The 26,062-nt window shown below is 38.0% G+C and overlaps 1 protein-coding gene across 2 annotated transcripts in view; it reads left to right on the top strand.

Moving 5' to 3' along the window:
- Positions 1-26,062, top strand: part of PLCL2 (phospholipase C-like 2) — a 209,526-nt gene that overhangs the window by 31,176 nt on the left and 152,288 nt on the right. Inside the window, exon 1 of one of the 2 annotated variants that reach the window (XM_011977928.1) lies at positions 16,852-17,055. The exons of the other annotated variant lie outside the window; for it this stretch is intronic. The gene's annotated coding sequence lies outside the window, so the exon portion shown is untranslated. Of the gene's footprint in view, positions 1-16,851; positions 17,056-26,062 lie in introns of those variants that run through there. 2 annotated transcript variants of the gene reach the window in all.

The raw sequence follows: 26,062 nt of genomic DNA, 5'->3' as shown, positions 1-26,062 counted from the left end.
AATTTATCAACTGAACTATGAAAACATTGTTTCTTAAAAGGTTATTTTGACATTATTTGGGTCAGGCCAGGTTTGACATAGGGAAAAGGACAGTGCTTCTCCTTTGCCTTCCCATCCACCACTAATGAAAGGAGAAAGAAGTAGAGGGAAAAGAGAGAGAGAGAAGGAGGATCACCTCGTTCAGCTTACATTTCAGATGCAGGGAATGCAATAAATAACATGAAGAAAGTCCAGGCTCAACTCACTCACACCTCAGGAGGTGATTCACGAGCATGTAACACAGCCTGCTATGGTTTCCATTATTCATAAATAATCAAATCAGAGCATGCTTAGTAAGGGCCCATAATCTTAAAAAGCATTCTGTGTTTTCATCTGACTAAAAGTTTTTCCTTTGCTTGTTGCAGATGACAGCCTACTTTAATATTATAGCACCAGCACAGTACAACTGACTCAGTAAACCTGCCACACTATGGAACAGAGGTTTGGGGAGGAATGTGGAATGTGAAATCTAAGCTTATTCAACCTCTTAAAACAATGACTATTCATATATTTTGCTTTTGAGCTAGTAGTTTCTCACTTATTTTGGTTAAAAAAATATAACATCCTTTGTTGGGTTATAGGTTTCACTGAGGCAGATGGGTTTCTGTAGAGAATTAGTCCCGACATCTACTGAGAGTATCTTCCCTCCAGCATTGAAGAAGGGAAATAAGAAAATGGCCCATAGCATAGAGGAAGGATCAGGTGGGAAGCAGCTTCTCCTTAAATTATTTCTGATGGAAAAATATATTCTGGAGCTTGGCATTTGAGTTACTTATTGCCAAAACTCCAGGAATAACTTACTGTCAAGAGCACCCAGTATGTTAAAGAAAATATTCTAAAATAAGTAAATTAGTACCATCCATGTAAAGAATCAGTGGTGTTGTGGCCTCAAATGAATGTGCTTCATATGATGGTATCATCTTTTTAATTAAGAGGAAAAGTCCAAATAATTGATGAACATTTGCAATTATTTTGATATCAATTACTTAAAGAGACTTAAACCATAAATATATTACCCACAAAATTTTGAAAGATAAAAGATACAGATAGTTAAAATCCTTGATTTTTCCTCTTTGGTATTCAAGGCTGTGTGGTAACTTATATCTTTGGCTTCCTTTTCTCTTTTGTGGTCGCACATTATCCATGTGTCATCCTGTACCTCAGAGGGTAGAGGAACAGCTTGTGTGTTCTTTATGTCCCCCCTCCCCTAGCCTGTGTTCTTTGTCTTACAAGCCCCTGGGAGACTCATAGTTTCCTCAGTAGGTTGCCTGGCAGTAACTGGAGAATGAGATAGCTATGCTATAAAAGGCTCTTCCTTCCTTGGCCCATCCTTTTCCTGGTACTTAGCCCCTTTCTGTCCTTCACATCCGGATGTACATAGGACACGGTCCCATTTTGTTAAGGACACACATCCTCTGTGTAGCAGTGGATTCCTCTTCCTTTCAATTAGAGTCACGTCTGAAGGATCTTTTTAGCTTTCTGGACTATCTGGTTACCTAACCAATAAATTAGAATAATTAGTCCTATTACTAGGCTCAACAGTAATGAGGAGTCTTAATAGCTTTTGTTTTAGGTCAAAACTTGCTCATTTGGTTATCTACAAACTATATAACACACCACCTCAAACTTAGTGGCATAGAACAGTGGCCATTTTATTATGATCATGGATTCTGTGGATTGACAGTTTGAACAGGACACATCAGAAATGTCTTGTCTCTGCTCTCTGATGAATTCTGATGACTAGAAACTGGAGGGTTCACTTCCAGGATGGCTTCCATACTCACATGTTGGGCACTTTTGCAGGGACAGCAGGAATGTTGGGCTCAGCTGAGAATGTCAGCCAGTGTGTCTATGTGTAGCCTCTCCACTTGATGGTCCCAGATAGTTGGATGTTCCCCAGAGTAAGCCTTCAAGGAGAACTAGATAAAAGCTGCATGGCGTCTTCTGACCTAAGCTTAGAAGTTACACTGAGTCACTTCAACTGCATTCTTTTAGCTACAAATGAATCATAGACCAGCACTGATTCAGAGAGATGGAAATGAGACCCCACTCCTTGATGAGGGAGTGGCAGGTGCACACTGAATAAGATCATGTAGGATGCAATATTGTGGTGGTCATCTTGGAAACTTATGCAAAAGGGAAACTCAGTCATCTTGGTGTTTTGATTCCATAATGCCAGTCTTCTATTTTCTTATGCGAATCATTCAGATGTCTCATTATTTGAAAATTTGGTATTATGTAGAAAAAATTTGGATGAGTACCTGAATATTCCCCTTTTTACCTATGTGTATTACCATCTGACAGATAACTTTTGTATTACTGCATGAATCAAAGGAGCAGTGTTCAACACAGTCTTGGTTCATACCCTTAATCTGAGAAACTAAAATAAGACTGTAAGATTGTGCCAGGTTATTGTAAGGAAGAACAGATTATCACTGTGAACTTTACAGTCAGCAAGGCATTTAAACCAGGAAGACAAAAGGAGAGAGATGTTAAAACAATAGATAGATTTTGTGCTTTATATGAAAATCTCATCTTTTAAGTAGCTGGTTATTGAAAAATTACATATTTATGACAGAGAAGACTTTTACCTGTTAATAACAAAATTCAATTTGTGTCTCAGCGATAAAACAGTTTCCTCCTCTTCTCCTATTTATGATAGATTTTTATGTATGAAAATGCAATTAATTTAAAAGAATAATAGGTGAGTCTGGTAACTAAATAGGAAAATAGTCTCTCTTTACAATGGAGGGAAAGTCCCCTATTGCTAATGGCTGTACTGACTCTAAATAGCCACAGAGAGATGCATTTTAGGGTTTGAACATTAGCTTCTTATTACTGTAATAGTTAAGGTAATGGGACAGAATTGTGTTCCATAGGATGTAGAATTATAATAACTTTATGTGTTGAAGGAAAAAGGCTAAGCCAGTATAATGACCTGGGCAAGGATTTCACTTTGCTGGGTCTCAGTTTCTTCATCTATAAAGGGCTGAAACCTCACCTAGTTATGTAATTCTTTGACTTTGTTGCTCTTTGCACTCACTCACTGGAATAAAGCAGTCAAAGTTAATGTTAAATATAGGAGTACAAAGGTCATTCAGCTAAGTTTCAGCAAGTTAACAAATCCTAATCACTTTACACTTGACAGCATATATAAACTTGTATCCATTAATCCCAAAAGTTAAACAGAAGTACTTCAGGAAAACTCTGGATTAAATAAATTATTTAAAAATATATGGACATCATTCTTAAACTTAGAGCAGTTGTTAACCATAATACTTAGCTGTGAAATATTGTAATTAAAATTTTTAGTTTTATTCGTTTGAACCAAAAAACTGAACTCACTCATTTGGAGCCAAAATTTAAATTACTAAATAATAATTTAATAGGATATAGTACAGATGAATTTCTGAAACTTGTTCTTCTGAGTTTAAAGTGTCTTTATATACTAGCTAGTTTGAAGTCTAGGGACTGTGTTATTTTTTTACTATTTGGTTATAAGATGTTAGGAATTTGTCCATTTCACCTGCGTTTTCAGATTTATTAGCATAATGTTCATCAAATTATCTCGCCTTTTTACAACCCACTGCATATGTAATTTTGTTCCTCTTTTCCTTACTAGAATTGTTTGTCCTTTTTTACTGATCAGGTATGCCAGAGATTTATCAGTTTCATAATCCTTTTAAGCATCAGTTTGTGGCTTTGTTGATTTTATGTATTGTTCTGTTGTATCCCTTTTCTGTTTCATTAATTTCTGGTTTTATCTTTATTATTTCCATTATCCTTATTTCTTTACTTTTTCTTTCTTTGGGTTTATTCTTTTTGCTATTTTTTTGACTTTTAAAGTTGTATGCTTAGCTCTTTAATATTTAGGCTTCCACTAGCTTATGAATTCTGCAGCCTATATAGTTGGCTTACAGAAAAAGTATACTCCTTATGACTGGCCTTTTTTGGAGTCTGGTTAAGGGGACACCTGTTTTCTTGGAGGTGCTTCCCTCCGAGTGAGGAAGAGTCACCTGAGGTATTGGCACATGAATAAGTGTTCTTCTTGGGAATCCTCATCGCAAAGATTCTGTGAACATGGACTTCTGAAATGGTATTTTCTGTAAGCTGTGGGGTCAGAATTAGAGTATAATCTTGTCAACCCCAATTTTATTTTCCTGACTGCCTCTGAGAGTAGAAATCAGTGAGGCAAATATCCTGTGTGTTTTTACACAAATTGAAATTATTTTTCCATAATATTTTGTTAATGGTACTAGTTGTGTTTGTAGTTGAGTTACTTTGTCACCTCTAAAGCATCTTCCACACTGTAGCATGTGAATGGAACAATAGGTACTTGAGTCACTTGATCATGGATTCCAGATTCTGGAACAGCCTCTTTAGAAGGCAACTGAGGATATTATTTACTGATTTGAGTGGCTTTAGAATATCATTTAACTTTTTAAAATTATATTTATTAGATGTGATCTTAATCTTTACATGTTTTTCTTTTATAAATGAGATAATAATAAGGCATTATTAGTGTTGTATAATTCTCAAGGGTATTCCACATAAACATTAAAAGTTAATTTATAAAACTTAATTTTATTGCTTACTATGATTATATGATAAATTCTCGCTTATTGAGAATCTGAACTGGAAAGGTCAACCAAAAATTTAAAAGCAGATATATAAATTAGGGTGAGAGATAACAAGAGCAAGTGCTTTGAGCCCTGTAAGTGGCTATTACATACTAGCAAGGCTATTGATGAGGGTGGAGAGGACCTTTAGGGAGGGCATGCTTAAAGAATGCAGGAATGAAAATGCTTGTATGGTGTTTTAATTCATTTTAAAACTATATTTTCTTCTCATTTAACCATAGGCCACTCAGTTCCTCAAATACTATGAATAAATAGGATTTTATTGGATTGATCAGCACTGTATTACAACCACTACGAGATGAGAATACAGTAAAACAGTTTGAATACTAATTTCTCGCACCAAATCATAATCTATAAACGTGTTTTGGTAATTCCACATTTATAGCTTTCCTTTATTTTTGTCCTTTAAAGGAAGTTTGGTGTGGTAATGGCCATTAAAACTATTTCTCATTTCAGTGAAAGTTTGAATTAGGAGTTTTATGCAGATGAATCAAATAGATTAAGGCCATTTCTTAAAAAGGTGCTTAACATTTTGACTGAAAAGCATCTTTAAACATTACAAGTTTTATTTTATTTGTGGGCCCAGCTCATATGATAAGTTTTCCTAAGGGCATGGAGCAGAGCTCTCAGCTTCTTAAGTGTGTTTATAGCAACAAATATATGCTCAATGGTAGGGAGAGAGCTAGTCAGATGTTTTAGTCATATATTTTTTAAATGGACAATTCCAGAATAAGGTTGCCTTTGAAAAGTGTCTTTCAAATAATTAGTGTCAAGTACATTATTTTAGTTTTAATTTAATCATCTGTTTCATATATAAGAAAGCTCTCAATATCGTGACCAAGGGATTGGGGCGGTCTGATGTATTGGAAATGTGACTTACTTGCTCCAGACACTTTGAGAAAGTGTGAGTTGGTGAATTTCACATCCATTCTTGGCAAGCTGATAGAATATCTAGGAAAGGGTAAGATTATTGAACACATGAGCTGAGAATAATCTTTTGAGGGAAACAGTATCTAGATTTTCCTAAAAGGGGATCTTATTTCGGCAGACTTTCAGCATTCTTCAAAGGCTGGGTGAGGATGTGGATGAGAAAAACAGGAGATGTACTGCTCCCTGTATAATACAACAATGTGAAATAAAAGTATGGCAGACTTTGAGGGAACAAGATTCTAAATTCCCAGAATATCACTAACTTATTTTCATATACAAGTGCAAATTTTTTTTCTAAAGACAGGTGTAAATCATTCTAGTATGATCTTTGTAACCACCACCTTTCTATTAATCAGGCAATCATCAAGAAAGAATTTGATTGTGAAGGGTACAGGTTGAACTGTTCTTTAAGTAAGGACACAAGAAATATTAAGATAACTATGGAAAAATCTCATCCAAGAAACTGGAAGCTATGGGAAAAAGAAAATTAAAGATTCTTTGATTTTAGTAGGTTGGTTGAGTTATACATATTTTTAGCAGCGCAAAAAAAAAAAAAAAAAGAGAAAATAGTTGCATGCAACTATTTAAAAAGAATGTGATACAACTATTTTTAATCTATGTCAGGGTAGGAGGAAAATTTATACTTTTTAATAGTTATGAACTTTTAAAATTCCTATGAAGCAGAATCTTTACTGCTAGAACAATTTGGCTCTGCAGTTTTTGTTATGTTAAAACTTATTCAGGAAGAATTTCAGTATTCAGAATTCAGCACTCTGATTTACAGTTTTAATAGGAATGCAAAGTCAAACCTATTTTAAGCATATAACCTCCCTCAAAGCTTTAAAACAATTCTGAAATTTTATAGAGTTCTAAAATTGGTAACTTTAAAGATTTAAAATCACTTCATGCTTTTCTAACTGGATGGAACTTTCTTTGATACATTGTGTATCAACTCTCATGAAAGATTATTTCCTTTCTCAAAAGAAATCATTCCTAAGATCTCATAATTCCACCATATATAACTATGGAGGAGGCCAAATTAGGGAAATACGTCTTCCTATGCATGTATGTGTTTATACTCTAATATTGTTTAATACAGGGCTTAGAAACAATATTAGGTGCTGTTGAAGATAATCCTGTACGGGATATTTCTGTCAGTATTGTACCAAATATCATAATTGGGAATGGGCAAATGAAACTCTACCTGTGAATGGGCATAGAGTATTTTCCTAGCCCATAGTAATTAAAATAGAAATATAATGTTTTAAGAAAAAAATGTTAGAGACAGCTAAATATACCACCTCAAGAGGGTAATCATAGTACAGGGTTTAATAAAAGACAACCCTTCCCTCACCCACCCTCCATCAAGGCATCCATTAATACCTTGGACAAACAGAAAAGCTTCTGGAGGCAAAATATTGCATATCAAACCTTGATTTCCCTCTCAATACTTACTGTAAAGGTGAATAAAAGGATTCATTAGAGAAAACAATAACCCCTCTATAATACATATTTAAAATATAGCAACCTCTTTCTAAGAATGAATTTAAAAGATCACTAAGTATAATAAAATATTTTTGAGTGTCAAAATAAGCTTGGCTCCCCCACAACCACCAACCAGCCATTAAAATGTGATTTGTGTTGGAATCCCTGACCAATCAGAGTGACTTAGACTCTACAACATCTAGGGTAGGGGTCTCAGGCTTTTGTCTCCTGTTGGAGGGATAAGGGAGAGCTCAGTCCATAACAGTGGCTGTTCACCACCCTGGTGATTTGAGAGTGGAGGTGGGGGCAGTCAGCTGGTCAGCTGGAAGGCAAATATCACATCAGGTGATCTAGCAATGAGGAGAGGGGAAGATCAGGGAGGTAGCAGCATAGCTGCAAAAGGAGCAAGGGAGCAATGACAGCAGAAGGCTGAAGGCCGGTGAAAGTAGCCAGGGTTGCACAGGTAGAGGCTTGGATTTCTACCTGCCATTTCCTCTTGCCCTCTTCAGGGTCTTTAGCACAGCACCCACCTCTCAGTGGACTTTTATTGACAAGGAATTCTATTCTTTCAGACTTTCACTCTTCTTGTGTCAGAAACACCTGGTGGCATGGGGTTTGGTTCATTTGCCCTCATACACTCACATAACCACTTCTGTTAGTACCACCCTTAATTAAATATTTTTTTCATTTGTCATCAGATTTGGGGAGTTTTCAGCCATGGCTGCTTCAAATATTCTTTCTGTGCCTTTCTCTCCTCTCATTATGGAACTCCTATTATGTATATATTGCTATAATTAATGGTATCCTACAACTTTCTTAGACTACTCATTTTCCTTCATTTCTTTTTCTTTCTGCTGCTCAGATTGGGTAATCTTAATTGACCTATCTTCACGTTTGCTGATTCCTTCTGCTGTTGAGTCCTTCTGGTGAAATTTTCTATTAAGTTATTATACTTCTCATCTCCGGAATTTCTGTTTGGCTCCGTTTAAAAAGTCGTTTTGATCTATTTATTGATCTTCTCTATTTGGTGAGGCATCATTCTCATGATTTCCTTTAGTTCTTTGTGCATGATTCCGTTTATTTCTTTGAGTGTATTTAACATAGTTGATTAAAAATCTTTGATTAGTACATGCAATGTGTGGGTTTCCTCAGGCAGTTTTTACTAGTTGCCTTTTTTCCTGTGTACGGGCAATACTTTGTTCCTTTGCATATCATGTAGTTTTGTTGAAAACTGTAATTTTTAATATTATAATGTGGCAACTCTGGAAATGAGATTTCCCCCAGGGTTTGTTGCTGCTTATTGTAGTTGTTGTTTTTGATTTGATTAGTGACATTTTTATACTAATTTTATAAAGCCTGTATTCTTTGTCATATAGGTCCGTTGAAGCTTCTGTTCCATTAGCTTAGCAGTCAGTGATTGACAGAAATTTCCTTAAACATCTGGGACAAAATACCACAAACAACTCCTAGTCTTTGTACTTGGCTTCTGTGTATATGTCAAAACATGTTTTAATACAAACCAGGCAGTTTACAACTCTGCCTTAGCCTTCACTTCCTATTTGCACAGAGCCTGGAGGTCAGCCAGAGGTGAGAGTTTAGGGGCGTCTCAGGTCTTTCCTGAGCATGCGCTTGGCGCTAGCAAGTTAACTTTTCTACAACTTACAGTCACTCTCTGCTGGACTATACCAGTTAAAGGTCATTGGAAGAGAAAATGCAGAGTGATAGATTTCTCCTTTTACTCTATAAGGAACACTGCCCTGTTTCCAGCAGCAGCATGAAGGTAGTTTACTAGCATTGTTCAGTATAAGTCAGTGATTGCAAATAACCATGATATTCTTAAAGCAATGATTTTTACTAGGTATTAGAGTATACCTCTAGGTCAGGATTTTAGATTTTATTTAGCTTGATTTCATGTATATGGAATTTAAACCTACAGAATACAGGGGTTTTTTTTTAATGTAAAATGGTTTAGGCCAGTATGGTTAACCAGTATGTACACTTAGAATTCCAAAATTCTGTTTGCACATATATTTATCTTAGTCAGTTCGAGTTATAAACATGAGCTCTATTGCTCATTTTCTTTATTGCTGCTATCTAATATGATGTTTTTAATTTCTTGAGATGCAATTCTCATACCATACAGTCTATTTTTTAAGAGCATACAATCCATTAGTTTTATTGTATTTATAGTTATGCAACCATTACCACTATCTAACTGCAGAACATTTTCACGTCTCTTTTCATACCTTGCCCAATAACAGTTACCCCCAGTCCCTGGCAACCAGTAAATTACTGTCTCTCTGAATTTGCCCTCCCTAAACATTTTATATAAATGGAATCATACAGTATATGGCCTTTTCCAACTAGCTTCTTTCATTTAGCAAAATATTTTTAAAAGTTCATCCGTGTTGCAGCATGTATCAGTACTTCTTTCCTTTTCATGGCTGAGTAATATTCCATTGTGTGGATATGCCACAGTTTATCTATTCATCAGTTAAAGTACATGTGGGTTACTTCTACCTTTTGGCTATTACGGACTATGCTGCTGTGATAATTAATATACAAGTTTTTGTGTAGATGTATATTTTAATTTCTCTTTGGGTATATATCTAGAAGTGGAATTGATGGTAACTCTATATTTAATTTTTTGAAAAACTGTGAGATTGTTTTCTAAAGCAGCCCAATCTGCTTTTAGGTGGCAAGTTCAAGTTCACGAAGAAAAGGAGTGGGCCATATTGACTTATACTTCTATAAATGAAGTGTTTCAAATATTGACAATTTGCAAGGAGAATGTGTGCATGAAAACAGCTAAAATTATTTTTTTTGATCAGCTTCCCCAGGGCTTCTGAGTGTTACTGCCATGCTCATCAGAATTACGTCTTTTGCTGATTCTTCATGATAATTGATATTTCTATTTAATCAACTTTAAGTTGCTGTCAAACAGAAAAAGCCCATTATTCATAATCAAATGCTCCAGAATCAGACAGATGCAAGGGCTGGCTTTACTACTTTATAGCACTGTCACTTTGAGGAATAATGCCTTTTCTTGAAGAAAAACTTCTTTTTCCTCCTCAATAAAGTGGGATTAACAGTATCTACCTCTAGGTGTTCCTGTGTTAGAATGAGGTCATGTATGCAAAGCAGTTGCCTGGCATTTCCTAAGTGCTAAATGAATGTTAACTATTGTTATTATTATTAATGTTTTGTCATTATTTAAATGTAATTTTTGAAAGATAATGTCTTAAAATACTCTCTGAAACTACTTAGAGACAAAGCCTATTTTAATATAGTGATCAGATTTTTAATCTAGCAAACAAAATCATTTGTAATCAAAACCTTTTTTTTTTTTTGAGACAGAGTCTCACTGTATCACTCATGCTGGAGTGCAGTGGTGCAATCTTGGCTCACTGCAAGCTCCGCCTCCCGGGTTCACGCCATTCTCCTGCCTCAGCGCCCCCCAGTAGCTGGGACTACAGGTGCCCGCCACCACACCTGGCTAATTTTTTGTATTTTTAGTAGGGACAGAGTTTCACTGTGTTAGCCAGGATGGTCTTGATTTCCTGACCTTGTGATCCACCTTCCTCAGCCTCTCAAAGTGCTGGTATTACAGATGTAAGTCACTGCGCCTGGCCACCCTTTTTTAAGGTGAAGGAAGAATGGGATGTGGGTGGCTGAAAAAAATCAATTTAAAATATTTCTTTGCTAGTTATTCATTTTGTCCTTGATATGTATTTAATTTAAAGCAATTTATTTTTCTTTTCTTTCTTCCCTGAAGCAATGTAATTTGAACACAGACTTATTTTTTTATTAGCTAAAGTGCAATGTTAAACAAAATCGTTATCCCTTTTAGCACTACTTTAAAGTTATTCTTTAAGGAAGAACTGGGTAAACCCTTCACAGAATGTTTGCAAAACATCTGATTGCACAATATGGTGTAAACTGTCGCATTTCTCTTTAATTTTTTAATAGTGACCAAAGTGAATTTTTTTCCAGTGATTGCTCCATAATATTATGCTAAAAATGTGTTGCAAATAAAAGATTGATAATAAAATACAAAAAGCATGAAATAAACAATAGAAGACAAATATGAAAATAGTCAAGAATGGTTAGCAAACATTCTGATTAAACCTTTTTTGTTAGTTTAAAAGGAATGCATCATTGCTTAGTCTTTGTTCTAAATGAGATGTCCCATTATCTGTATCTGGAGCATCAACAAGTTTTTATGGCTTGGTGGCATCAGAAGTTTAAGAGCTAAAAGGGACTTTGGTCGTAAAGGTTGGTCTAGCACAGGGTTTCGCAGCCTGGGCACCACTGACAATTTTGCGTTGATAATTATTTGTTTTTGGGGCTGTTCTGTGCATTGTAAGATGTAGGCTCTACCCACTAGATGTCAGTGGTGCAGGGTTCCCCCTGCCTGCCCATTTCCCCTGCTCCCACCACACACAATGAGAACCACTGATCTGGAGTTTGTCAAAGTGTACACTCCATGTATCACCACTCATGTTGGAGGGGCTGGGATACTCCAGGAAAAGATTCTGTTGTCAACTAAGTTTGGGAAACCCTTATTTAGACAACAACAAAAAATTGTCAGAGCTCTCAATGTGATATCTAAAGTGAATTGCCAAGAGGCGAACATGCAGCATGTCTCAGCTTATTTGACAGCAGCCCGTTTTTCAAAGGCAGCTTGCAGGATGGAACATACTCCCATTCCTGTGCTCCAACTCTCATTTTCCAGGTGAGGAAATTGAGGTCTAGGGAGGTTATATGACCAACCAAAGACTCTGCATTACCTAATTTCATAATTGCTGTGTGAGCATGTACTGCACGCTAGCTCCTGTGTTAGGCACTGGAGAGGCAACGGTGATACACAGGATAGGCAGACAGACGCAGTAACTACAACACAATGTGGTTAGTGCTAGGAGGGAGGCCCTCCAGGAGGCTGAGAGAGCACCTCGAAATGGGCACTTCATTCAGATTGAGTAGATGAGCTGAGTCCATGTTGTGCATGTTTTAGCTGAGGCATCTGTGGAGATAGACCAGTTTGGGAGACCAGGCAGTAGACTGCCTACAGTGGCCGATTTTGCATTTCTGTGTATAATAATTGAGGCAAGGGACCATAAGAGAGCCCTCTAGGGATGAGAAGCTGAGGGTAGAACCTTGGGGAAATCCATGTTTAAGGGTGCACCAAGGAAGAGCAGCCCCAGATAGAGACCACAAAGGACATAGGAGAAAGTACTGAGCCACGCAAAGGGTGCAGTCTGATGTTGCAGAGAGGAAGCTGCAACCTGCAGGGTTGAGGGCCTGGGCTCTGGAGCTGAGCTGGTGTTTGAATCCTAACTGCCTAGCTCGCAGGGTGTGTGATGTTTGTCACCTGTTGCATTACTTCGCAAAGGCTCAATTTATAAAAGGGGTGTAATTGTAAAGCCTACTTCATCTATTTGTTGTGAAGCCTAGCTAAAGTATGGGAAGTATGGAGTACCATGCTTGGCATATAAGAAATGCTTAGTAAATATTGGATGATGCTATCCTTATTATTATCAAATGACATGAGGACTCAGAAACATTCATTGAATTTGCTATCATGGAAGTTGTGGGTGACCTTGGCAAAAATCCATTTCTGTGGAGGGACAGATGGTTTGAGAGTGAGTGGGAGGTGAAACAGCAGAGGCTGTGAGTTTAGAAATTTTCTCAAGGTTAGTTGTGAATGGGATTGGGCGGGGGGGTGGGGGTGGTGGTGATTGCTGCACGACAGACTTGGAATTTGAGTGCTGGGTTAAAAGAATGCCACAGGGGAGGCTTGGGAAGTTTAAATCTGAGGGTAAGATGCCAGGAGAGATGAAGATGGTGATGCTAAGCAAGGAGTGAGAGACAACTAGGAAAGCAAGGAGCTTGGGAGGGAGGGGAGGAGGGAATGGGGCTCAGGGAGGAGGAAAGAAACTGCCCTGCACTAGGACTTGCCTCAGAGCCTATGGAGGCTACCAGAGTTAAGATTTGTAGGTTCCTGAAAATGAGGATTTAGTGGACCATTTTGACCTTCTGTCCTTAATAATAACATATTTTTAAATCCTGAAAGGCAAGAAAAGAGAAATTTCCCGAAAAGACTTCTGAGAAGGCGGGCAAGAATCAGAGCCTCCTGGTGAAGTTACCAGACACTCTGGGAGTTAGCTTGGAATGCATACTCAACTCACTTGCAATCATTCTTCACTTTTAGAGAAAGCCTCCCAAATTTAACTTTATTGAACAGCAGCCATTGGCTGTTTTCCTGATTTCTGTGTGCACAGATAGAACTTCCAGCATCTCCTCCTTTTCTGCTGACCCTTGATGTGCTGTTTTTCTGACCAGGAATAGCAAACTTTCCTCTTTCCCAGTCTCCTGTACTGGGCAGGAGGAATTCTCGCCATCTCCAAATCTTGGAGGACTGGGGAAGTTGAGTCCTTCTGAAACTTGAAGAGAATGCTCTCTGCATCCTGACATAGGAACTATTTGAGTATAAAGAAGATGCTGCATGCATACATTCAAAGGAACTAGTGAATAGCTGGCATGCATTTTGATACTGTGCTAATTGGTAGCCCTGAGGTCTTTGGGCTTTGTTTATAGACTTCTCCCAAGACCCTCCAAGTAAGGCCTGCACGTTACTTCTCACAGGCTCTCAGAGAGTCTTGGGAAGACAGAGGCCTCTCTTTTAGACACGGAGAAGTATTGTGGGAGGTGACTTGCCCAAGGACACACAAGACTCCTGTGACTTTCAAGTTAGAGTGGTATTATGCAGCCAGAATTCGCCTGGTGTGACTTCTGTCTCAGAACCTAGAACAGTGCTCTTCTGCAGTAAAGACTCCTAGTTTATTCCCTTTTCTCTTAGTTTAAAAAATTTAATGTGGGTTAGAGGTTTTTATTATTTCTCCATTTAACTTGAGAAAGCAACCTCATGGGTTCATATTTTTGTTTCCCTCCTTTTAAAGGCAGGCGAGATTTCACGAGTAGATGAAAAAACACCCAAATTTGAGGGAGTGTTCCAAGTACATAAATACTTGTGGCTGAGAGAAAACAATGGCCCTCCCTCAAATACTGCAGGGAAGAACCAGTATTGGGAGCAGCTGTGTTTGAAAGTCTCCTAATTGTTATTTATTCTATCTGTAGATCTATAGTCCAACCAATGTATGAATAGGGCCTTGGCTGATTACATCTCTGTTTTGATCAGAACTGCTATAAATAAAAGACTTGTAGTATACTGTTTTCTTAAACTCCTAGGGTTTTACCACAAATCAGAGTTTTTTCTTGTGATTCAGCCTTCTTCAGCCTCTGTTCATCTCTAAGAAATTGAACCTAGAGTAGTAAACAAGTGATACTTCTGTAAACTCCCTAAGGGATGACTCCTCAGATCTGTGAACCCCATCATCCCTCCTAATCTCAAGTCACTTATTTTCTTATGCTTTGTGGAGTTCTCCTATAAGCACCTGAACTCCAGCATGTCCCAAATGATTTTCTCCTTAAGTCTGCTGCTCCTGCATGAGTTCCTATGTCCATTAATGGCATTCTTTATGACATGAGCAAGAAATCTTGGCACCATCTTTATCTCCCTTTTTGCTTACTCCAGTGTACATTTGACTACTCCATTTTCCAAGATGATATTCTAGGCATGTCAGTCTTCTATTTTTTCCTCTGTAAAGGCAGGTAGTAGGGTAGGATCCATATCTTTACCTCCAGTGCCTTCTGCTTGGAAGATAATGCTTCCTGCTGGCCAGTTCCCATTCCTCAGCCCAAATACTACATCCTTGGCAAGCCATTCCTCTCTGAATCTCCTTCCCAGGAAGATGCAGTCACTTCTTCCTCTGGATTGCCTTTTTTTTTTTTTTTAAACTCTAATGCTCATGAAACTTTGTGGTAAATTTTTATTTGAAGGTCTGGCTCTTCTGCTACATTCTGAGATCTTTGAGAGTAGGAACAGTAGATCTGTGTCTGGCACATATGTAAGCACAAAAGCTATTGACTATATTTAATTGACTTGAATTAGAAAAAGATGTGTGAAATAGAAGAGGAACAATTAAATGCTTATTTGTATTTGATCTCATTTTACTATTTTTCTCTTCCCATTTCATTCTCTCCTCTCTCTTAGAAAAAAGCATGTAAATGTTCTGTTCCTATAAAAACAATTTAGAGACTTTCTTTATCAGCAGACAGAATAACCTGGTTACATTGTCGATGTTCTGTCTAAATGAAATTTAACTAACAACTGTTAAACAGTTAAAAATATTTAACTAACAAATATTATTTATAGGGAGCAGGCATTGGTCTTGGAGTCTGAGGGTCCAGGTTCCAGTTTGGTTGCTGCCATTTATTACGTGAATGACCCCAGGCAAGTCTCTTTTTCTAAGGTTCAGTTTTCTCCCTTGCAAATGAGAATAATACCTCCCTGACAAGATTATTGTAAGAACTTAATGAGATATTGGATATGAAAGCATCTTGTATAGTGTAAAACACCAAGTTCTGAGATAGAAAAAACTTATGATTGCATATTTGTGTCCCCCCAAAATTCATACATTGAAATATAATCCCCAGTGTGATGATTTGAGATAATTAGGTCATGAGGGAGAAGCTCTCATGAATGGGATTAGTGCCCTTATAAGAAGAGGCCAGAGAGCTAGCTCACTGTCTTTCTGCCATGTGAAGATATAAGGAAAAGGTGGTCATCTGCAGCCTGGAGAGGGCCCTCACCAGAACCCGATCATACTGGCATCCTGATCTCATACTTCCAGCCTTGAGAACTGTGAGAAACAAATTTATGTTGTTTTAAGCTACCAGTCTATGGTAATTTGTTATGGCTGCCAGAATTAGGATAGCTCTAAATTATCAGTTGAATCTGAATTTATATGTATTTCTTAGGCCTGGATTTGAAAACCATTCTGCTATATGGTTTAGGTAGTATCAGCTGTTAGCATATGCATTGTCTCAAGGACTGACTTTTCAATATCTATCTTTATTTCAGGTTAGTAACATCCTTTGTTTGGTAATAACATGCATATTATTTCACCTGATGTTTTCCTAAGACAATTAGATTGAATTTTTTTCTTGTCACTTAAACATTTTGGAGTACTATTAGTCCACTTCCATGTTTCAGATAATATTGAATTCAGGGTGTACTTTTTAAAATCTTGGTAATTAAATTTAGCAGTTTTGTTTGGAGGTATTTATTTTCATCTTAGTAATAAGACAAGAAATAAGATGTTTCATAATTATCATATTTTGTTTGGGATTTCTTCTGAATTTTCTCTCTCTCCATGACAGTTCTCTTTTGGGAGAGGGCCTTCTCTCTGCAGTCATATGCTGGTAGATAATGCATGGTAGCTGATTGGTGCTAGAAAATACAGGATATCCAGAGCATCTTACTTCCTTGAACGTATCTTTTAGCCGCAGGGAACAAATCGAAGGCATGGATGACAACTTGTTAGCTGTAGATGGAATCTGTAGCCCAGTACTGCTTAAGAAGAAACAGCCTCACTCTGTCCTGCCATGATGGCTATTCCAAGTCAAAGGAAAAGGAGAAGTTTGTTGGAGAAGATTTTCTTTCTTTTTTTCTGTCTTCTTGTTTTCTTTAGTTCATCCATTCATTTTTTTTCTAATATTATGGTACCCAAAAGCAGAATTTGTAGTTAGTACTCTTGGCTGTAGAAATTCATAGTTTTGCTTTTCCTTTAAGGCTGATTCCAGCACCACTTTATGAGAAGAAACTGTCATAGTTTCACATTGCCTCTAAGAAAATGAAACGCACCTAAGTATTATTGGACAGCAAGAGTATTTTACAGTGAGTTTACAGCTCAGGAAATTTGAGTGAAGGACTGCAAAAGAGGAGCAAAGCAGACCCGAGAGAGAAGGCAGCAGTGCTCCCCTGCGACATGCTCCGTCACCGGGCAGGGAAGACGCTGCTGCTACCTCTGCACAGCTTCGTTCAAGAGCGCTGGAAATTGTAAGGTGTTTGTTTTGTTTCATTTTGGGAGTGGTGGAAGATTAGCCTTTGTGCTCCTCCTCCAAAGAGTTTTGTCAAACACTTACGACTACTTAAACAAAATCCAAAGTAAGCTATCATTGAAATATGAAATATACTAACAAAGCCAAACAGTGAAAGATTATACAGGGAAAGGCCTTTCTCCCCATTTTGACTTCAGCCACTCAGTTCTCCTTCCCACAAGTGTGTCCTTCCAGAGATATTTGACTCAAGAACCACCGCATATATTCATGTGCCTGCTTTTTCATACTCTGTAGCAGCATATTAGAATATTGTTCAGCATTTTTTTTTCTTTTTTTTTTTTTAACTTTACACTATTTCCTGATGTTTTCCAAGTAAATATTTTATTCTTTTCTTATGGTTGTGTAGTAATCCATTGTATAGATGTATAATTTATTTAGCCATTTTCTTGAGGAATATTTAGATTGGTTTTCCTCTTTGATTATTACCAAAGTTCCTGGAATGAAGGAGCTGTTATAAAATTATCTTCTTGGTAAAAGCTGCCCTTTAATGTGCTCTGTTGACAGGATTAATAATTTGTCCTAGATAGAAGAATAAAGAGAACTATGCAGGAGCTCTGTTTCCAAAACAAGTAAAAATTACATCTGATGAAGCATAAAGGAGACTGAACAAGGACACAAGAACCACACAAATTGTGTATAAAATATGCAGCTTCAGTACATTGCTGCCTGGTGTCTTGCCCTCTCAGACAACTGACCCCAAGGGTATGTCTTACAGAATAGTTGAACATGTTTAACAGAAATGTTCTTGGTGTCGTGGACCTCAAAAGACTTGGTGTAGCTGGCATGGTGGGTCACGCCTATAATCGCAGCACTCTGGGAGGCCGAGGCAGGCAGATCACCTGAGGTCAGGAGTTCGAGACCAGCCTGGCCAACATGGTGAAACCTGTCTCTACTAAAAATACAAAAATTAGCCAGTCATGATGGTGGGTGCCTGTAATCCCAACTACTCAGGAGGCTGAGGCAGGAGAATCGCTTGAACCCAGGAGGCGGAGGTTGCAGTGAGCCGAGATTGTACCACTGCACTCTAGCCTGAATGACAGAGTGAGACTGTTAAACAAACAAGCAAACAAAAAAGGTTTGGTGTATGAATAAGGAAAGGAGCCCTAGATACTGGGCATGCAAAGGCTTTTGTGTTCTCTGAAAAGGTCATGCAGTGATAGAAGTTACCTGAGACACCTGTAAACTAATGACCCACAGTTAAATCCACATAGTGTGGCCAGTGCTGTGGTTTTGGGTAAATGCAGGATGCTGTGGACAGTGGGTGCCTAAGTGCTACATTTCACTCAAGTGCTGGAGAAGCAGGAGAGGTTGACCCTCAGGAAGTGCCTGCTAAGCTGAGCCCTGGAGAATGTGAGGAGTATAAGTTAGGAAAGGGTAGGATAGTGTGAAGAACTGTGTTCTAGGAGAGGGAACAGCAGCATGCCCAGAGATCATCATGGCCCATTTGAGCTTCAGAAGTGTGCCTGTTGGGGGTCCAGAGAGGAGACTGGCAAGGTAATCAGGCATTGGAATCACCATAGTTCTTAACAAGTGTCAAGGAGGTTGGACGTAAGGCTATGGGAGGCCAGTGAAGACCTTTATCTGGAGTGGGAGATTATTTGATTTGTGTTTAAAAATCTCATCCTGCCTGCCAGGTGGAGAATGAACCAGAAAGGGGTGGGATGCTATGTAGGAAGCTGTTGCAGTAATCCAAGTGAAAGGTGATGGTGACCTGAATTAGGAAATGGCAGTGCAAGTAGGAAGAAGTAGACATAGAAGAGCTCTTCAGACAGTGGAATCAACAGGAGTTAGCAATTTTGAGACACGGGCATGGAGGCAGAGACCCTCAGCCCTCTGGTGGTTCACTTTTAACAGAATGATTATGTGCAATGCATTTAATATTCATGTATCTTTATGAAACCATCCTTGCTATTTCTTTTGGACAAACCTGGAAATAGACTTGCTGAGTCAAAGGAAAGATTTTGAAATCTTTCAATAATGTGGTCAAATTGCCTCCAGAAAGGCTAATATACCAATTTACATGTCCATTACCAATTAGGGCACTAACTTCAGCCTCACTGAGTATTATCACTTTGAATTGACACCAATCTGATAGGCAGAAAATACATATCTTTTCTTTGTTTTAATTTGCATTTCTGTGAGTACTGGCAAAGTTGAAGTTTTTTTCATGCTTATTAATTAATTATATTTCCACAAATTACATATTCATATTTTTGCTTATTTTCCCCCTGGGCTGTTTATCTTTGTCTTTTTTATTTCTAAGAGCTCTATTGCTATTTAGTTGCCTAACCCTGTGTCTTTTTAAAATTTGTTGCAGGATTGCTCTCATTTATTTATGCTTTTGTTTATGTTTTGTGGATCGGAAAGATTTTTTTAAGTGTATTAAAATATTTTGTTCATGCTCTATGCCTGTGGTTCAGTGTCAAGAAAATTCTTCCTCAACCCCAGGTTGAGGTATAAATATTGAGATTTTTATAAATATTCACATTTATTTTCATTTTTTACCTTCAGGTCTTTAATTCATCAGGAATTTTCGGATATAAGATGTGTTGTAGGAATCTATCTCTTTTTGTTCCGAATAATAAATTTTTTTTTCTGAACCAAAAATTGGGACAGCCTAGTCTATGTAACAAAGAACATTTATGCATTTGTGTGGCAGAAACAGTCTTAGAGAGTAGATGCAATAATATTGGAACTTCTGGAACATTTGATGTTATATATGTTGATAGATTATAGAGAGATAAGATTTAAGGACTAATACTTATACCTGGGCAACATCAGGGAACCTGTGCCATTATTAAAAAATTAAAAAAGAAAGAATGGCTCCCAACACCCATTCAGAGTAGAATGTTTGAAATCCAGAGTGCATGAGAAAGTTCAGGATCCAGATCGTAAAATATTGCCAATGGTTTATGTAGTGCAACCTGCATTTCACCGATAGCTCATCTTATCCTTCCTATCTGAAACACTAGTTCACATCAAAATGACTTTTCAGGTCCGTGGTGTCTCTAATCTTTGTTTGTTCGTAGGTTTCTTTCTATGCAGAACATCCAAAGACAACTCATTCTCTTGAGGCCGTCAGAGCAAGACCAAAGGTTGTAGGGCCGTGACCACAGTACTAAAGCAAAGCCTCAAAATGACTTAAGGAATCTTAGGAAATAAAATGCCACAGTCCTGGACATTTATCATTTGGCAGCAAGCTAAACATTTCCTAAAACTTTTAGAAGTAATTTAGGTGCCTAATGGAAATTTTCTATTTTCAAATTCTGGAGCTGCTTAAACTGTTTAGGAGAAATTTAGCTGGAGTCTGGTGATGGGACTGTTTGTATGTGCTTGACTGGGAGTGGCTGTGTTGTCCACATTAGCATGACCGTGGGCTCTTTATTGAAGCCCTGGTTCCGGTTCTCAGTAAGGGCCGTTTGCAAGAGTGAGGTGGAGTTTGGTGGCTTTCAGGCCACCCAGAGTGCCATGTGTATCTGTTTGATAAACTCTGTGGTTTGTCTGTTCTATGTGTTTTTGCCAGATTGTTTAAAAAAAAGAAAGAAAGAAAAAGCAAACAAGCAGGCATCATATGTTAAAAGTTTATCTTTTATTTTTGGAAAATCTGAGTGTAATTTTATTGCTGAAAGAACAAAAAGTTGTTTCCCTGGGGAGATAATTTTGGGGTGCATAGATATTTTTAAGGCTGTAGATACTAACTATGAAAATAAATATATGACTTTGTCAATACTTTTTTTCAGTAGGGTAAGCCATATTTTTTCAAAAAAGCAAGGCTGGAATCAACTACTCTTGGCATATCAGAGATCAGGAAAAAATGGGTATTGGAAGCCATTCTTTTTTTTCTTCATAACAGCATAGGCTTTCTGATGTTGTCCAGGTGTGTGTATTAACCCTTCAGTCTTATCTTTATAGTCCAGGATTTTTCAACCTCAGTACTGTGAACATTTTGAGCTGGATAAATTTTGGCGCGGAGAGCGGGGACTCTCCTTTGTATTATAGGATGTTTAGCAATATCTGTGGTTTCTACCCACTAGCTAGTCTCTACCCACTAAATGCCAGTGCCACCCCCATCAGCCGTGACAATAAAAAAGTGTCCCCAGGCATTGCCAAATGTCTCCTTAGGAGCAGATTATACCTGGTTGAGAACCACTGGCATAGCCAATGCAGAGGAAGCAGGATTGGTCAGATTGGAGTTTGTATTTGACTTTTATATGGTCTATTTTCAAGTAAATTGTCTTCAGAGCAAGAATAGGCTACCAGGAGGAAACCTCTAACTAAACTTCACGAAAATATAATTAAATTTCATAGCATTCCAAGGCACTAACTAAATTTGTTATATTGAAATGGAATCAGTGAACTGAGACCTGAGGACAGGTTGAGAACCTGGGAGGTTATTTTCTAGAAAGACTGATCTCAGTTGATTTCAAGCAAAGGGCAGGAATCATGTGGTATTTCTATGGTGAGTCAGTTGTGGTCATTAAATTTAGTTATTTGCTGTGCTAATAGCATAAATCAAAGAACAGGAAACTTCCTTCCTAAAATATCCGCCTGCCCTGCGAGGTTGTGCTGGCTGCATCAGATTTGCTGTTGTGGCCTTCTGTGGATGGTTGACCAATTCAGATGAAGCATCCCCCTGCTGTGGAAAATCTGGAAAATCAGCCAAAGTTTGTTTCAGAAACCTTACTTGACTCATATTTTAATGACTCCACGTTATACACTTGACTAGAAATTAGTGGTGTGTGTTTTCCTCGCATATGGTTGAATTTCCCCCTCCCTGTTGCTGACTTTAAAAGATGTTTCTTTTTTATGAACACTGAGAGTACAAATCAAACAAAAGCCAAAGGAGCCACATCACAGGCTCAGTCTCTAGCAGCAAATGTTGTACTTGCATTAATTTTGGATAACAGGTTACAGTTTTAAATTGGATTTTTTTTATAATGCAACAGAAATTACTTTATGAGAAGTTGGTTTGAAAGGTGGCAATTTATGTGTGATTTGATGTTCCATATTAAAATATACATGTCTTACATAATTTTTAGTACTGCTTTCAAGCATAACTACCCATATAATGCAATCGTGTTAATTCATTGTTACATGTATTTTTACTAATTACTGAACTGGAGTGAATTATAAATCTCTGCCAAAAACATTGCCTTGCTTATACTGGGCAAGCAATTAATCATGTTTGGATCTGTTCTTTAAAATTTTTGATGATTTTATAAAGCTTTTGGATAATTAAATTAAGATGAACTACTTCCACACTGTGTAAAATACCTTGTAATGCAGTTTTAAAGGGCTATAAAATAATAATTAAAACTTAGAATTACCAGCTTCCAATGATCATTTCAATAATCATTGCTGACAGAGGAAAGAAGAGGTATTATACAAAACAAGAAAGCGTTTGGAAAGAAATACAAGAAGCCTCAGCTATCCTCATTTTCTTTCTGTTCAGCCTTACTGTGTTGTATCTGCAGTGGGAGTTGACTGGATGGTAGAAGGGGAAAGCCATAGGCTAAGGGAAGACAGTACACTTATGGAAGATTGTGTATTAACCATTTTCTTTCCCTAACAGATTTTGATTGTCCCTTATTTGAATACATTTCTATGTGAAACCAAGAAATAGTAATCTTTTTTTTTTGTTGCATGTATAGTGCAAAGGTAGCTTGAGAAGCAGTATGATAGGATGGCCACCAGGATGTCATAGCTGGAAGCCTTCTTGGAAGTGCAGGGAGCAAGAACGTCTTTTGAGCTTCTTTTGCCTGTACCTTTTCTCCCTTTGTTTTGTGCCCCACCCAGGCATGAGTTCTTTAAATCAAGGATTTCTATTCAGTTTACTGTTTTCATATTTTTACCTGAAACAGAGAGAGATAGCTAGCACTGTTACTCCAAAACTAGAGCAAAAGAATTCAGAAATATGAAGAAAATTATGTGTTTGAGGGAGAATATTAGTTTTGTTTCTGACTTTTATTCAACTTTAAAAACTTAACAGCTAGCTGTATAGTTTCCTTGAATCATCTGACCTTGTCTCCATCTAAGTATAGAGATTCCTAGAAATATTGTGAATCCATGCTATATGTTTTGGTTTCCTGAAAATCAACTAAGGCCCATACATGCTGTGCAGATGTTGAAAGTACAATTCTCCCTGTAGATAGTGAAGGGTAAGCGGGTAATCACACACTCTTTCTTGTCATATTTTCTTTTAGGGCGAGAGTCTAGTAGCCACTGGAATTTGGACTAGTAGTCCAAACTACTAGTGTTTAGTCTTCTAGAGTTTAATAGGTCTATCGATATAGAAACAAATATAAATCTTTAGTCTGTGCATTATTATCTTTAAATGCTTATTTTAGAAAAATCTGCTGGTTGAGTTTATTGGGACATGGAACTAATGAGGTCAAAGTCATGGGTATGAGCTCTGCTGCTAGCACTTAGCTTTGCCAGATTCTGTGATTACATAGATTGCCTTGAAAGAGGTGGTCTTCAAGGGAGCAGATTTAAAGAGAGAATCTTTCATTCCACAGTTATTTGTGAATGTTGTGCTGGACAGACACCTGTAGACAAAGCAGACCACAAACACATAAATAAATGTGAAAACTATCAGATATGTGCGTGCAGAGTATTAAAATTGGGTGAAACAATTAAAAAGTAGTTATTTCTATAATAAGATTTATAAAGATGGATTAAGCTTCAGTGGAACAAAAATGAGGATACAGTTATAGAGCCTCTGAATATACACAAATCCAGGTCTCATTCTGTTTACACTGCACAAAATATTGGGGACAGCTTTTCTTGGGGAGATCCTTTTCATTATTTCCACTCCATGTTTTCCTACAAAGTAACATATTTAGAAAACCTCAGAAAAACGTTTGTTTCTAGGACAGCATAGAAGGGGAAGAAACAGTCTATCTTGCGGGGCATTGGGGGAACAGAGGGAAGACCCAGGCACATGAGTGGTGGGTGGTACCTGAGGGCTTGGGGTCTAAAGAAGAAGAGTCATACTATTAAAAAACATCCATATTTGAGACAGTGACATTCAAAGCCCTAAATGAGTGGGGTTTGGAGGAGACCATGGAAAGTAAGAAAAGGACACACAAAATGACAGGAAGTCATGGGATGTCTGGATTACCATCTTGTGTGAAGTTCCTAGGCAGCACCCTCCCTCGTCCAGATGTCCCTCCCGGCGGGCCAGCACCTCCATTGAGTTCTGGCTCCTGCCCTTCCCCATTGTCCTTCCTGCGTCTTCTTCAAAAAACTTTCACTAGAATGACTTTCCTTGCAGCCTCTGAATCTGTTCACTTCTCACATCCGAAACCAGCCCTTTCTTCCTCTGTTTAGTTTCTCTCGTGTCCTTTTTAATCAAAAAAAGGTCAACTCTCTCTCTCCTTACTGTCTCTTTTCCTGTGTTCCCACAACTGTGTAATCTTGCGTTTGCTTTTGCAAAGGCCACAGCTAAGTTCCATGTTGTAAACTGAGTTATTTTAAAATAGACCTTGCAACAGTAGGCACTGGGGGCTACTGGGTGGAAGAGGGGCGTGGGTTGAAAAACTACCTATCAGATACTGTGCTCACTACCTGGGTGACAGGATCAATCGTGCAGCAAACCTCAACAACATGCAATTTACTCATGTCACAAATGTACTTCCTAAACCTAAAATAGACATTGGAAAAATAAAAATAAAATAAAATGAAATAAAATAGGTCTTGGCATCAGATAGGATAGAGGTTCGAATCTTGGCTCTGCTACAAACTGAGTGATATCAGGCAAGTTATTTAACCTGTCTAAACCTCACATTATGAGATATGATAATAGCTTCTTTTATTATAAAGATCAAATGTGATGAGTATGTGATATATCATAAATTGTCCAATGCACTTAGCATTGTGTCAGCCCACAGGAAGTGCTTCATGAGGGATGGCTGCTGCTCCTACTTCTTCTACTAAACAGTGTTGTTGCAGTTACTACTAGTGGACCTGCTGCTGCTTTTAATTTTGTAGGCCTGCAGTCCTCTTTATGCTATGAGCTCTTGGCTTCCACGTCTGTACTCTATAGACTTGCTTATTCTAACCCTGCCTGCAGCTTTCCTCTCCTTCTGACCTCCTTGGCCTTTTCCCACTACTGAGAGAAGGGGGCTCCCATGAATTCAGTTCTTGGTCCCCTGTTCTCACCACTTTGCCATCCATACTCACAGCTTTAACTCCCTTCTGTATGCTCATGACTCTCATGTTTATCTCTATTGCCTGCTGACATCATTACTGGGATATCTCATGTCTCCTTCACTCATCACATGTTAAAAACCCCCATCACTTCTCAATTCCACTGTTGCATTAGCCTCCTGACTATTCTTTTTTCTTCCATTTTTGGCCCTTTTTAAACTAAGTTGCCCCATAGCCAGAGTGATTTCTGGAGAAGGCCAATCAGATGATTCTCTTTTAAAAACTGTTCAGCCAAGCACCCCACTCTAGCCCCAGCCTCAGCAGTACCAGCTCCAGAGTCTCTCCGTGATAGTCACGACGCCACTGTCTACTTAGCACCCCATGTCACAGTATGTGCTGTGGAAATATCCATGCCAGTAGGACAACTGAGTATACTGCACGCTTTTTGCCTCGAAGCCTCATAATGTTGGCTCTGCCTGGAATATCTTTCCTCCTCTCTACTTAGCTCACTGTGATTCTTCTCAGCACAAACTTCATCTTCATAAGGCCCTTTCTAATCTTAGTTGGGCTGAGGGCCCCTCCTCTGTTCTCCCACAACACCCCAACTATCTCTCAGCCTATAATTGTGACCCATTTTTTTTTTTCAGTTAAATAAAACCCAACAGAATGGACTAGAAGAGAAAATGCTGTTTTGTATATTTGTCTGTACTTGGATACAGGATTGTGGTGTAAGTTTTTTCAAGGTCACAGTAAAAAAAAAAAAAAAAAGGGCTTGGAAAACAGATTTGTGATGC

The sequence above is a fragment of the Mandrillus leucophaeus genome, unplaced genomic scaffold (genome assembly GCF_000951045.1).
Source record: "Mandrillus leucophaeus isolate KB7577 unplaced genomic scaffold, Mleu.le_1.0 Scaffold186, whole genome shotgun sequence".
In the NCBI taxonomy this organism is placed as follows: Eukaryota; Metazoa; Chordata; class Mammalia; order Primates; family Cercopithecidae; genus Mandrillus; species Mandrillus leucophaeus.
Note: the sequence above shows the minus strand (reverse complement) of the source record. Positions and strands in the feature narration are given on the sequence as shown.